A 14530-nucleotide genomic window follows, 5' to 3' on the forward strand; every position below is an offset into this window, starting at 1 on the left:
GCCAGAATTTTGCAACCTATAAACCTGTCACTAACTTTCTTGTTCTCTTCTTTATTGCATGTCTCTCCGGGATGTTTCAAATCATCAATCTTTCTACCTTTAAACAGGTAAGAAAATGTTTGATTACCCTTTGGCAATGTCTGAATGATAATCTCATCATTTCCACCGGTCTGATCCACTGCGCTAGTGTGAAATGTGTGGAGCTGAGATTGAGGTGGGTATTGGGGTGCGAGTCGATCGCAGACCTCTGGACCTCTGGCTTGTTGCTGTTGTTGTTGTTATGGTGTGAGTTTGTCTCCCTGCAGTGAATGTTAATGACAGGGTCTGTGCAGCATGGTTGTTGTTATGGGGGTGACATGAGCCTAGGGTCAGTGGAGCTGCTCGTAATGAGGTGGCTCACATCGCTGAGCTCTGATCGAGAGAGAGAGCGCACGTGGTGTGTCTGAGGTGGTCTCAGCACGACCCCTGTTGCTCCACACCGGCGCCTGACCTGAAGCCTGCTGTTCTGTGATAACAGCACGGGTCAGAGCGATGATGCTGCACCTCGCTTGCGTCGGAGAGGCATTTTTGTGCAATCTATCGATCTGTGCTCTGCGTAGACCGCTGCAGCGCTTCACTCCATCACGGCGACCAATGAGCGGCGACCCTGCGAATGCAAATTGTGCAGAGAAAATCATCAGCAAGCAATTTGCTTCCATTCAAAATGATTGATTCTCTTAGTAGTCAGTGTCCTTTTTTATTTATTTATTTATTTATTTTTTGCAGACGTACCATTCCATCAGTGTCATTTAGATGTAATAGCATATCAAGTGTCCCTTTGGGGTGATCAATAAGTGCTGGACAATCAACTGAACTGGGAGGAACAGTTCAGACCTGAGTGACTTCTCTTTATCGGAACACAGATGTGTTAAAGACGTGATCGCTATATTCATTTTCCCTGTGCAGCAGTCAAGTGCAAAGTTGTATGATATTTACACTAAGCACAGCATTAATTCCCTTGGACCTCTGATCTTTCACTAATCGTGTATCAAGAAAAATAAAGCTTTCTACTATTCATCAGTCTACATTGGCTAGGTGAAAAATGAGGTGCAAGCCATTGGTCCCTGCTACTAACATACATTATATAAACAAAAGTTTGTGGACACCTGAGCATAAGTTCATTATATGCTTTTTGAACACCCTATTAAACACAATAACCTGTACCCTTTCTGGGAAGATATTTCATTACAATTTAGCATGGGATTGTGAAGATTTGTGCTCATTTAGCCACAATAGCATTAGTAAAGTCAGGTACTAATGTAGGGTGAGAAGGCCTGGGGTTCACTCAGCGTTCCAATTTATTCTAAAGGTGTTCAATAGGGTTGAGGTAGCAGGTCATTAAAGCTCTTCCACTTTACCACATGTATAGCATAGCTTTCTGGAGCTGCCATTGTGCACAGGAGTTTCTTTCTGAAACAGGTTTGGGTCTCTTAGTTCAAGTAAAGAGTAAATCTAATGCTACCACATCCAAACATATTCTATACAAATCTATACAAGTGCCTGCCTCCAACTGTTACTTTTGTAACAGTTTGGGAATTAACCACATTTGTTTGGAAAAGTCAGGTGTCTCAATACGTTTGTTCGTATAGTGTATGCACCACTAGACCCCCTAGCTAGTTTTTACCACTAGATACCTAGGTTTGTTTTCAGTAAATAATTAATCTCTGTTTGTAGCAGAAGAACCAGGTTCCCATGAGTTGGAGAACATTCTGCTTGCTTCGTATTGTTTTAGTAATAACTTGGCCCAGGCCTTGTACAGCTGCCCTCCTGCAAGTCAGTCTGAGAAACAGGCCTAGATCTTGAGCCGAAGTGGGAAGAGATAATAAGGAATAGTTTTGTTAGGGAGATGCTGAGGGCATGACACGAAGTCACGGCCCACAATGCTTCAGCACACCGAGCAAAAAGAGATGGACTTGAACTAAGCAACTATGAAACTATTATGGTTTTTTTTTGGTTGAATTTTTATTTTTTTTTGCTTTATTTTTGACATCAAAACTAATAATGTATACTTTATATAAATATAAAATTGCGTGTATTTAAAATGTGTTTGTAAGTATACATCCCATATTGTTTATATTTTCTTAAAAATAAGGAAAATGTATTTGGTTAGATTTGGTGAGAGTCTAGTGAGATTTATAGAACATAAGAAAGCAGTCTCCAGTGTCAGCTTACAGTTTTCCACCATGTGAAAGGAAATTATTTCCTGCTCATTAGTTACGCAATGTTTATAGCTTTTATAACACAAGTTAAAACTTACTTCTTTCATGGATATTCTATAACGTAAATCGAAGATCAAAATTTATGATGTGTTATATATTATTCCCTGTCATATGCAGGGAATAATAGTTATTTTGACACGTTTGCAAAGAAACATAATCTTTGTGCCATTTACGTTGTTCACGAATACACTGATGCCACTGACTGCCCCTCATGGTCCCTGGATCTTAAACCAATTCAGAACCCTTGGTATGTTATGTATTTGAACATCTGAAGCCTCTAAGTAGATCTATAGATTGTCCCAGAGCCCATTGATGCCCTGATCCATTTTGGAAGTAGATCCACATGGACACCATCCACCAAACAGGATGGATTCCCAGACATTGTCAGGCTCGTAGGGGTCTCACACACACACCAATGACTTACAATATGAGCTGCTATGATGAAAAGATTGCCATTTTTAATCTTTTACTTTGATTTTCCAAGTGATTTTAAATCCAACCCTTTATAGGTTGACGATTTTGGTTTTCACCGTCACAATTTGTTCTCAACAAATTACTCAATGTATAGTAAGTAAAGATTTTTTAAATTAAAGAGTTCTTTTATTAAGATTGAATGTGTGATTCCTGCGTTCCATCAGAATTTGAATGCAATATACACTATATTGGCAGAAGTTTGAGAAAACCTTGTCATAAGTATGGCATGTGCTTCTTGAGCATCCCATTCCACGTTTAGTCCCAATTTTCTCTTATATTTCTCTCCAATCTTCTAGAAAGATGTTCTACTAGATGTCGAAATGTGCTTGTGGACTTTTGTGTTCATCAGCAACAAGGTAATCTTAAAGATGTTCAGTAGGGTTGGGATCAGAGCTCTATAGCAGGCCACTTAAGATCTTCCCCACCATGTAAAGCATATCTTCATGGAGCTCGCTTTGTGCACAGAGGCATTGCCATGCATGGAACAGGTTTCAGTTTCCAAGTTTAAGTCAACACAATTTTTTTTTATCATACTGCATCCAAAGATGTACTACACAATTGTGTGCCTTCAGCTTTGTGGTAACAGTTTGGAGAAGAAACACATGTGGCAGGAAAGGTCAGGTGTCCCAATGCATTTGTCCATCTAGTGTATGTTACATGTGATGGAAATAGGTAGCATGCTGTGTGTGCATACTGACTGCTTTTGGCCAACCAAAAGGCATTAGCCGTTATTTTCCCATGACAAAGATATCAGGACCTTTCAGATATATAATTCATTGCTAGCATTATGAATTATTGCTAGACATAATCAGTGCAGCCGGTCAGCAGCAGAGATGTAGAGATGCGTTTTTCACATCATATGAATGATGAGTATTTTTGGGGCTGTTTGGGTGTATTAAGATGTGTGAAGTCTGGAGATGAACTGAGAGAGTGAGTGAGTGTGAGAGAAAAAGAGAGAGAGAGTATCAGAGTGACACACAGTGGGTATGTGGGTCAGAGAGAGAAATGGAGAGGATCTCTGAAATGAATCCTGAAAAGCTGTGAGCTTGTGGATTTACTGGGTCCCAATGCAGCATGCAGCGCTTTGAATCGCTTGTGTTTCACTTTAGAGCGCTGTTTTGTGTGTGTGTGTGTGTGTGTGTGTGTGTGTGTGTGTGTGTGTGTGTGTGTGTGTGTGTGTGGGGCTGTTCAAGCATCGTCAAGTTGAGCGTCCTTGCTTCACATTGAACTCTAATTTATCTCCCAGAGGACCCCTTTCGCTGGCTCGCATGTCCTGATTGGCATCTGCTGAGCTTTTCACCAAAGTATTTTCTCCCCTTCCTATATACTCTCCCTCCTACTTCCTCACTTCATTTGACATATAACACACTCACCTCTACGATACAAAGTCGTTTCTGTTTGGTAATTAGTAAAGAACGGCTCGGCCCGCTCGCCCTGCCATATTTATAGCTCTACGCTGAAAACCGAGAAACCCGGCCTTTATCTGCAGAATAAATTTCAACCCTGAAAAAAAAAAATAATTACACATGCTTCCAGCAACCCGAAGCTGAGTAGGTATTTTTACAGAAAACAAACAACCGCAAGGTAATCACGTTTAGTAGTCTTTGTAAAGAGACCCTACCCTTTTCACACACTTGTGTTTCTTTGTAGCCCCGGGCTTGTTGAGATAACCTGCAGAGAGCCCGGTGGAAAAAAAAAAGAAGGTTCAAGATACTTTTTCTTCTTTTTCACTTTTCTTTTTTTTTTTTGTTTTTAATAGAAATTGTCTTAAATTCAATATAAAGCACATAGGGTGTAAGATACATTCAACATAGCCCCCTCCATAAACACACACACACACACACACACACACACACACACACACACACACACACACACATACTTGACTTTCTTTATGTAAAGACATTTCAAGATGACACATTATTCTGACATGTAAATAGTTACTTTTATTGGTAGCTCACAGACAATTGCTGTTCTGCTTAGTGGAACAATGTATTATTTTTTTTTTTAACAAATAATACCTTTCATGTTTTATCCACTGGGTAGAATGTGTGTAGGTTATTGAGTTGGTAGGCTGGAATTGATTTTTTTGAGGGTGTGTGAGCACTAAGCAAGGACTCTCTGTACTTCTGACTGCCAGTTTTTTTTCCCACCCCCTCCTTTTCCTAGTTCTTTTTTTATTCTAACGCCAATCATATTTCACAACCCGTCTTGTTGTTCGATTGAAATTATGCTGGAAATTAAGGTTTGCAGATACAACCAGGAGGTGGTGTGTGAGAAACCAGGACCTAGGGATGTTTCCTGCGATGTTTCTTCAGCCAAGCCACATCCTCTGCATTTCCCCACGGAGAGCCTAGAGGAGCCACAAAAACCACAGAAAGGTTAGAGGGGGGGAAACCCGCAGAGAAGCAAAGAGGAGTGTAAGAAAGCAGTGAAAGAGAGAAGACACAGGGGAAGGAGAAAAGGGGATGTTTACAAAGGGTTGAGGGAGTAACATACAGAGGGAGAGAGAGAATGGGAAAGAGAGAAAGAGATGCAGGTATAAGGAGATGGAGGGATAAAATGAGTTTGCAGCCTTTAAAAGAAAGCGAAGAAGAGGGCAAGACAGCAGGCTATTCCCTGGCGGTGGGTGCATAAACAGAGCCTTTTATCACCCATAAGAAGAGCGTGAGGAGACCAGGGCTCTGGGCTTCTCTAGGGAAAGCTGCTCACTAACCTATTATTGACTGACCACAAAGCAGCAGGAGAATGATCCAGAACGTTCTAAGTCTGAGCGTGTCTTCACACATCACAGCTCTCATTTCTTAATACGAAGTAAAGTAAAAATTCAATACCAGGAAATAATCAGCAAAGAATTACGGTTACAAACCTGGAGCTGATTCATCTTTAAATAACGGTAGTTTTTTTTTACTCTTACAGAACGACAGTTTGCTAAATATTGCCATTCTTATTTATTTCTATAGAACACCTCATACTTTCCAGCTCTTTGTAGTTCATGAAACAAGTTACTCCCTGTTATCACTTGCTTTATAGCAGCTATAAACTAAACTCTCATTACCTTACACTAGTTTCTTTTTTACCCTCTCAATCTCTTAACGTAAATACGACGAAACACACTCAAGACTTGAGGTGCTCGTTTACCAGACACTGACACTGGCGACTCTTTCCAATAATGTTAAATTAACATCTCACTCACTATATTAATGATTACAGTGCCTTCTAAGTTTGAAAACACCTAATCTTTTATTGTTTTTTTGAGAGACAAATGCATGCTCGTTTTGTTTATATGCAACAAACTAGGTCATTTAATGGCATGATTTTTATTTGACCAAAACAACTATATAAATGTACAGATGTTAAACTTTATTTTCAGTGAAAAATCCCTCCTTAACATGAATAACAGTGTTATACAATCTTGGCGTCTGGCAGAAGGGAGAAATTCTCATATAAAACTTGCCAAAAGTATTACTCACTAGTTGGATATTTCGTGCGATCCAGTTCATCAATAGGATTTGTGACTGGGCATGCCATTCCATCATAGAAAACATTTTTTGCACTTTAAATAACACTTAAAGAGCTTGGAGGTATGCTTTGCTTCACTGTCCTGTTGTAGGGAAAAGTTGATTCCATTTGGCCACAGTCCAGACGGAATTGCATGGCGTTGAATATGGAATGGTAGCCATGTTGGTTCAGTATTCCTTTCACCCAAAATAAGTCTTCTGCTGCAACCCCAAACCATTAAGCTTCCACCTCCATGTTGGACTGTGGGTGTGAAGCAATCTGCTAACAGTCTTCTGACTTATATAAGTTCTTCTGTTAGAGCCAAAAATGTCAAATATGGACTCATCTGTCCACAAAAGATTTCACTTCGTATGTGTTTTTACCTAGTTTATTGCATATAAACAAACGGAACATGCATGTGTCTCCAAACCAATAAAAGGTTGTGTTTCCAAAATTTTGACAGTATATGTTTTCCTTTGTTAAATACTACATTATTAGTCATTACCACATTATAGCCTTAGCGTGGAGCATCTCTATAAATGAACTTGTACAGAAATGATAATATACAAAGCATAGGATAAGGAGAACATTATGATTAGTAAAATCTGGGGTTTGTCTTGCAGCTGTGGATTCTCTCAAAGCTTCTGTCATAGTTAATCAGAGCAACGAATCTAACATCTAACCTCGCTGTGGGCTAAAATTATTTATGTCACTAAGGAAAATTTTGCAGATTATAGGAAGCTTTTTTTTTGCCTTGCTGATGGATGTAAGATCGAAATGAAGGTAAGGCCATGCGCCGAGTTCACGCCTCCATGCATCTCGACCCCTGAGAAGCGGAGCCACATGTACGACGACCTCATTGTCAGCAAGATGATTAATATTTCCTGTCCTCTCTTAATATGCACTTTTCAGCCAGAGAGGGTCATCTCAGAGACCCGAGTGCTAGTCGAGCAGAAGGGTGGAGGAGAGGGCAACCCAGCGCCCAGTTACTGGAAACAAAAGTTGTCCCTGAGCACACACACAATGCATCAAGCTCCAAACAAATAACGGACATCCTCGTCTCATGAGGAATGCGACAGAAAGAGAAGCGAAAGGTTTTTTCTTTTTCAGTTTCTTTTTTCTTTTCATTGTTGCTAACATACAAACTATTGTTCCTTTGCTGCAGAAGTGAATCCATCACCACAGCCTCTTCCTTTGAGCCTCTCTGCGCTGAATAATTATGACATTAGCCACACTTCCCTGAGTAGCGAAAAACAAAGTGGGCCAGACAAAGAAAGAAGATCTTAATTACAAAACCACCTGAGACTTCCCAGCAACCTTTGTGACTAAGCAAACGGTGATAAAACATGCCTCGTTTCTTTGAACGTTTCCCGTCGCCTCAGTGTTCTGCGAATGAGCGCACGCCATCTCTTGTTTACTTGTTACTCTTGTCTCACGGAGCGCTAGTTATTGCTATCGCCAGCATTTGGCGATCGTGCCGACGCTGAGAATTCACGTGTTATGATGAGAAAGTTTAACTATTCAATACTCCAACCTTTAATACATTATTGAAGCAGGCTAACACTGGGCTGACACGTTCCTGTAGACAAGTCAGTGTGGAATAACGCTAACTGAACTCGATGGGCAGAACTGCGCAAGGATTTACAAAGCTTAAGCATGAAAAGGTTGCAATAGATTATTTAACAAAAGTGCTATTGACTTATATATCATGACAGGTGAAAGGGGTTTTATTGCGAAGTGCGCATGAGATTGTGGCTTTAAAAAAAAACAGAATAATAAATGTTATCAGATAATCATGATAAAAATCGGATTTATTTTTTATTCATATACACTATATGGACAAAAGTGTTGAGACGCCTGATTTTTTTCACCCGTAAATGGTTGCGACAAAGTTGGGGACACAAGTGAATAGGATGTGTTTGGATGCAGTAGCATTAGATTTTCCCTTCACTTGGACTAGGAGCCCCAAACCTGTTCCAGCATGATAATTTAAGTTCATGTTCAATAAGAGTTATTTTCATTGCATTATATGTGGAAACATTTAAAGAAATGAAATGCAGTGTCATACAGGATCACGGTGCTACATACACACAGATCAGGCAAAACATTATGACTGTGAAGTGAATAACACTCTTCATCATGGCACCTGTTAATGGGTGGGATAAATCAAGCAAGTGAAGTTGATGTGTTAGAAGCAGGAAAAATGGGCAAGCGTAAGGATTTGAGTGAGTTTGACAAGGACCAAATTGTAATGTCTAGACGACTGGGTCAGAGCATCTCCAAAACCGCTGCTCTTGTGGATGTTTCTTGTCTGCAGTGGTCAGTATCTATCAAAAGTGCTCCAAGGAAGGAACAGTGGTGAACCATGACAAGGTCATGGGTGGTCAAGGCTCATTGATGCACGTGGGGAGCGAAGGCTGGTCCGTGTGTTCCGATCCAACAGACGAGCTCCTGTAGCTCAAACTGCCTAAGAAGTTAATGCTGTTAATGCTCGATGGGTCAGGACTGTTTTGGCAGCAAAAGGAGGACCAACACAATGTTATGCCTGAACAGTGGCAATTGAGTTATGCCTGATCAGTGTATAAACATATATGAACAAACATAGACTCATAAAGAGAAAACTAACAGAGGGATATAAAGATATAATCCTATATAAATCTCCTTATATAACATAAAGCCTATAGAAAACTAAATGACTTCATATAAATACACAAGATGTACAGATCTACACTTAGATAATCTATTGGAGGAATATACATATACATGCGTCACATAAAATAAAGACTTTCAGAGCAAGAACAGTACAAACAGTGCAAGATGAAAGAAAAATGAAAGTGCTCAGTGCACATGGGGAGAAATGAAAGAAAGCTCACTCGTCCATCACTCACGCATTGTCTTCTCTCTCATACACTGTAGTATTAAGAGTTGTAAACAGTTTTAAAATGAGCAGTCCAAAGCCAGCTCTGTGAAAATATGGTTTACATGTGATGGAGTGGAAGATCTTGAGTTGCCTGCTGTAGAGCTCTGACCTATTGAACACCTTTGGGATGAATCGGAACGCTGACTGCACCCCAGGCCTCTTCACCTCACCTACATCAGTACCTGACTTTCCCTGTACCTTTGTGGCTAAATGGGCCCAAATCTCTACAAGCAGCCTCCAAAATCTATTTGAACATCTTCCCAGAAGAGTGGATGTTATTATAACAGCAAATGGAGACTAAATATGAAATTGATGTTGAAAAAAACCCACACAAATTGTATAGTCAGGTTTCTACAAACATTTGTCCATATAGTCTATTACACTGTACAGTACAGCACACCAATATTTTTATTTATATATCCTTTTATATCCATTTTAAGTATTATTTGGTATGGACCTCAAAATAAAACCGTGATCGCAAGACCACTGTACTGCCTCCTTGTGGTCGCTGTAGCCATCACGCTACATTCTTTACATTTCGGATCAATAATAGTGAGTGAACAAAGTTGTATTAGAGCAGGCCTGCTCCAAGCCACCTCTGATCCTGCTTGTGTGCTTTTCTCTCGACTGACTGTGCCGTACCTTCTGTTACCTTATGCACACTTTGGAATGGACGACTTTGCTTTCCTTTCTCGATCCTTTTCCCCTTTTCCCTCCGTCTTATCCCCGCTTTTCATTCTGAGCCTGTTTTTCATTTCTGCCTGTCCTATGCCTCCTCACAGGCAGCTTGACTCGCTTCATCTTTTTCCTCCTTCACATTTCAGCAGCCGCCCATTTCAATTCTTCTGTATTTTTTTTTCCCTTTTTTCCCTTCAAAGGGACACGCTGGGCTCTCTCTCGTCCCACTCGTGCTCCCTCTCTCCCCAGGGATGGAGAAGGGGAGTGAAAGGGGGCAGCCTTGAAAGACAGAGATGAAAGAGAGAAGAAACAAACAAACAAACAAACAAACAAGCAAACGAATGCCCCCGGTAAAATAGCTTTTCCCATCATGGCAGGGAAGGTAGAGTATGTGTATGCTTTACGGGAGGAGATTGTGCAGTCATCACGGTTAAGGAACTGACCCAATGTAACACACTTTCATCTTTATTCTCACCGTGTTCCCTTTTTTCCACTGGAGCTGGATGCTAGTCCCCAACCCCAAAATATAATTCGGTGTAATTATTATGTGGTGCTTAAGCTGATGTGTGCTATTTAAAGAGAAGTGACTCATTCTGGCAGCGGTTGAACACGATGTATCACAATAGACGGTATTTGCCGCAGATTTCTGATTGCAGCCCAGAAAAGTCTTATTCTCAGAAATTCCCACTGGATGTTCGGCTCCCTGCAGAGTAATCCCTCAGGAACCGAGGCTGTGATAGAGGGCTTGGTCCCTGCTTCTGCTACTCGCTACATTTGATCGTACTTTCACTCGTTTAATTTGCTTTCTCTCTCTTTCTATCTCTCTCTCTCTCTCTCTCTCTCTCTCTCTCTCTCTATATATATATATATATATATATATATATATATATATATATATATATATATATATATATATATAGAGAGAGAGAGAGAGAGAGAGAGAGAGAGAGAGAGAGAGAGAGAGAGAGAGATGGACAGATGTTTTGGCACATCTGACTTTTTAACAAAGTTGGAAGCACACAATTGTATAGGACATCATTGGATGCCGGAGGCAATCAATTTTACCTTCAATTTAACTAGAAGACCCAATCCTGTCTCGCCATGACAAATCAAGCTCCCTGAAGTTATGTTTTACATGGGTTGGAGTGAAAGATATTGAGTGGCCTGAACTACAGCTCTGATCTCAACCTTACTGAACACCACTGAGATGAATTGGAACACTGACTGCACCCCAGGCCTCCTCACCCTACATCAGTAGCTAACTAAATGAGCACAAAACTCCACAAGCGCACTCCAAAATGTAGTGAAACACCTTTCCAGAGGAGTAGACGTTATAATAACATATTTAATGGAGAATGGGATGTTCAATAAGCACATGCTAAGCTAAGTTGTCCATAAACTATTGTCTATGTAGTATATGTCTCATTGTGTATTAGTGCTATGTTGTCTTGCATAAGCGCCTAATGGAGTCTGATCAGAAGGCCATGTTTAGGTCTTCATCATGGGTGCAGGGTTGTGTCAATAGCCGGCCTTATTTACAGGCACAAACAGTGCCAGGGCAAAGAGGTAATTAGGTGGAGAGGCTGGGTGGTTGACGATGGGCCCCACTTATCCACCTCCAGCTGCTCTTACTCATGTTCACACACACATGTAGTCACATACACACACACACACACACACACACACACACACACACACACACACACACACACACACACACACATGCACACACACACACACACACACACACACACACACACACACACACACACACACATCATGCTGAGGTGGTGGGCAGGCAGCATGACCTTCGGTGCTTACAAACACTGTCAAGGGTCTCCAAACTGCGGGGCCACTAGAGGCCCCTCTCCAAACCCTCTCACACACAATCACACACAATCACACACGTACACAAACACTCAGCAGGTCTGTTCTGTGTACCGAGCCTCAGCAATGCACTTCAAATATTCAGTTCATTAGGACATTGAGGAAGGTTATTAGATTTTGTGTATAAACCACAGAGCTATTGACTTCTCTATTCTGATTGGTCAGAAGATCCTGTAGACGCTAATATTAAATGCTAACACACCCTGAAGTAATATGCATAAGAATGTTTTTCTATTGTAACTGCATGCCTTGACATTGTGACAGTATAATCACATAAACACATGACAAACCGTGTAATTGGTGATACGGTGATATTTGTTTATCATTTATAGAAGGAGTCTCCAATGTCTGGGCTTTGTAAAAGTCTGTCTCGACACTATGTGAGGTTCTATAAAATGTAACACTATGTAATGTAATCATTCCATACATTAAGCATGGGACTTCGTAACACACTATGCTGCTAAAGGGTATAGACAACACTGAAACCATTCCCAACCCATTTTTCTCAAACAGCTCATCCCGAAGTATGTTATGTCTCTATACCAGAGGTCCCCAACCACCAGGTCATGACCAAGTACAAGGCTGTGGAAAAGTTGCTACCCAGTTGCAAGGGGAACATTCTAGGAAAATGTCTACAGATATGGCACTGTATAATATTTTTTCCACTTTTGTTGCAATTTTTTTGTCCAGCACACACTCACACACCACATTAGCTGGTCTGCCAGAAAATATATAAAGCAGGGTTTGGGTTACCGAAGGTTTGAGACCCCTGCTGACACGATATTTAACAGTGTAAATGTGTTATTATATTGTATTTGATGGGATAAAGCATCGACATCCTAGGTTAGTTTGTGTTATCAGCCTCTCTTGTTTTCTTTAAGTTAAGTTATTAATATTATGTAAAAAAAAAAAAAAAAAGGAAAAAATGGATTAAACTACATAAACTTACATAAAATGTTCTCAAAATTCCCATGCTGGAATACTTACTGGATGTTGAAAAATGCTGACATGCACATGTTAAAGAATGTCTCAAAACTCCATTATATAAACGATGATACATTTTTCTTTGTCAGTAGGCTTAGATAACGAGAGTCACTATGGAAATAATTTATAAAACACATTTTTAAACATAAACTTGTCATTATTGTCACAACTACAAAACCTTTTGAAACAGCCCCTTAGTATAAACACAAGTACACTATATGGACAAAGTTTGTGGACATCTGACATTGGATTGGTATGTGCTTTTTGAACATCCCATTCCACATTCAGTCCCCATTTGCTGTTATAATAACCTCCACTCTTCTGGGAAGATGTTCCACCTGATTTTCTAGTGTGCTTATGGAGATTTTTATGGAGAAGTCAGTTACTGATGCAACCCTACATGCCACAGCACTATAGCAAGCCACACTAGATGATAATATCATACTACCTTATAGTTTATATATATATATATATATATATATATATATATATATATATATATATATATATATATATATATATATATATATATTACCGAAAACACATATATTCTGACAGAGATAGGCCGTTGTCATCAATAGCAGTGACATGGAGAAATTTATAATCTGGCCCTTGTATAAAAGAGAATGGGTGGACAGTCATCCCCGCAATGTCGGCCACATAAAAGACCCGGTCCTCATAAAACCCAAATGTCACCCCAAGTCACTGAATGTCATTTATGATAAATCACAGCTGGTCAGAAATGTCTGTGGATTCAGATCACAGAGAAGTAAAACTCTTACAGAGACAGGAACCTCTTCATTCAGACTAGTGAGAAGACACACACGCACACTCACACACACACACACATACACACACACACACACACACACACACACACACAGCTGATTTAGCAGCAGAATCACTCGTTTGTTAATTTCATGGGGAAAAGTTCATAACGCTTGAGGAAGTTATAAAAGTGTAACCTACAGAGCACATAACAAAACAAAACAGCGTAGTACATCAGATTCATGTGTGTGTAATCAGCAATGTGTGTATATGTATTTGTGTGTATGTGTGTATATCATGTGCATGTATGGAGTCTGATGTGTGTGTGTATGTGTATGTATGTGTGTGTTTATAAAACCCTTCTCCCTGTGTGTGCATGTGTGTAGGTGTGTGTGTGGAACCTCTCTCTTTTTCAGTCCTTAATTCTGTCCCCTTGTGCATGTGTGTAGGTGTGTGTGTATGGAACCTCTCTCTTTTTCTCTCCCTAATTCTGTCCCCTTGAGCATGTGTGTAGATGTATGTGTGTTGCTCAGAGTTGAGACACATTCAAATTCTTCCTGATAATCACAGTGGAGCGCAAACCACGCACACGCACACGCACACACACACACACACACACACACACACACACACACACACACACACACACACACACACACACACAGAGTGCGCTCTCTGTATTTTGTCATCATTAAAACGGGTTCAGTGCTGGGTGTGAATGTATGAAAAGGTCTGTGTTGAAAGCATAGTTGCACAGTTTGTTTGAGCATTTGTGTGTGTGTGTGTGTGTGTGTGTGTGTGTGTGTGTGTGTGTGTGTGTGTGTGTGTGTGTGTGTGTGTGTGTGTGTGTGTGTGTAGGAACACAATTTACAAAATAGTATTAGTTATTAGACATAACTGTACCAATCCTGAAACTAAGAAATTGATTACATTGGAAAAAATAATATTAATATTCTGCCTCATATAAAATAGAAAGAAATCCACGTTGGGCAGTATATTGTTATTGGTATTTGGCAAAACAGACTGCGGTTTTGAAGTTATTGACTTCCAGATACTTATC

General features: G+C 40.2%; 1 protein-coding gene across 18 annotated transcripts in view; it reads left to right on the forward strand.

Annotated features, from left to right (window-relative positions):
- Positions 1 to 14530, forward strand: part of camta1a (calmodulin binding transcription activator 1a) — a 422828-nt gene that overhangs the window by 132407 nt on the left and 275891 nt on the right. The gene's annotated exons all lie outside the window — the stretch shown is intronic.

Source organism: Silurus aristotelis (genome assembly GCF_946808225.1).
Source record: "Silurus aristotelis genome assembly, chromosome: 19".
Taxonomy (NCBI): Eukaryota; Metazoa; Chordata; class Actinopteri; order Siluriformes; family Siluridae; genus Silurus; species Silurus aristotelis.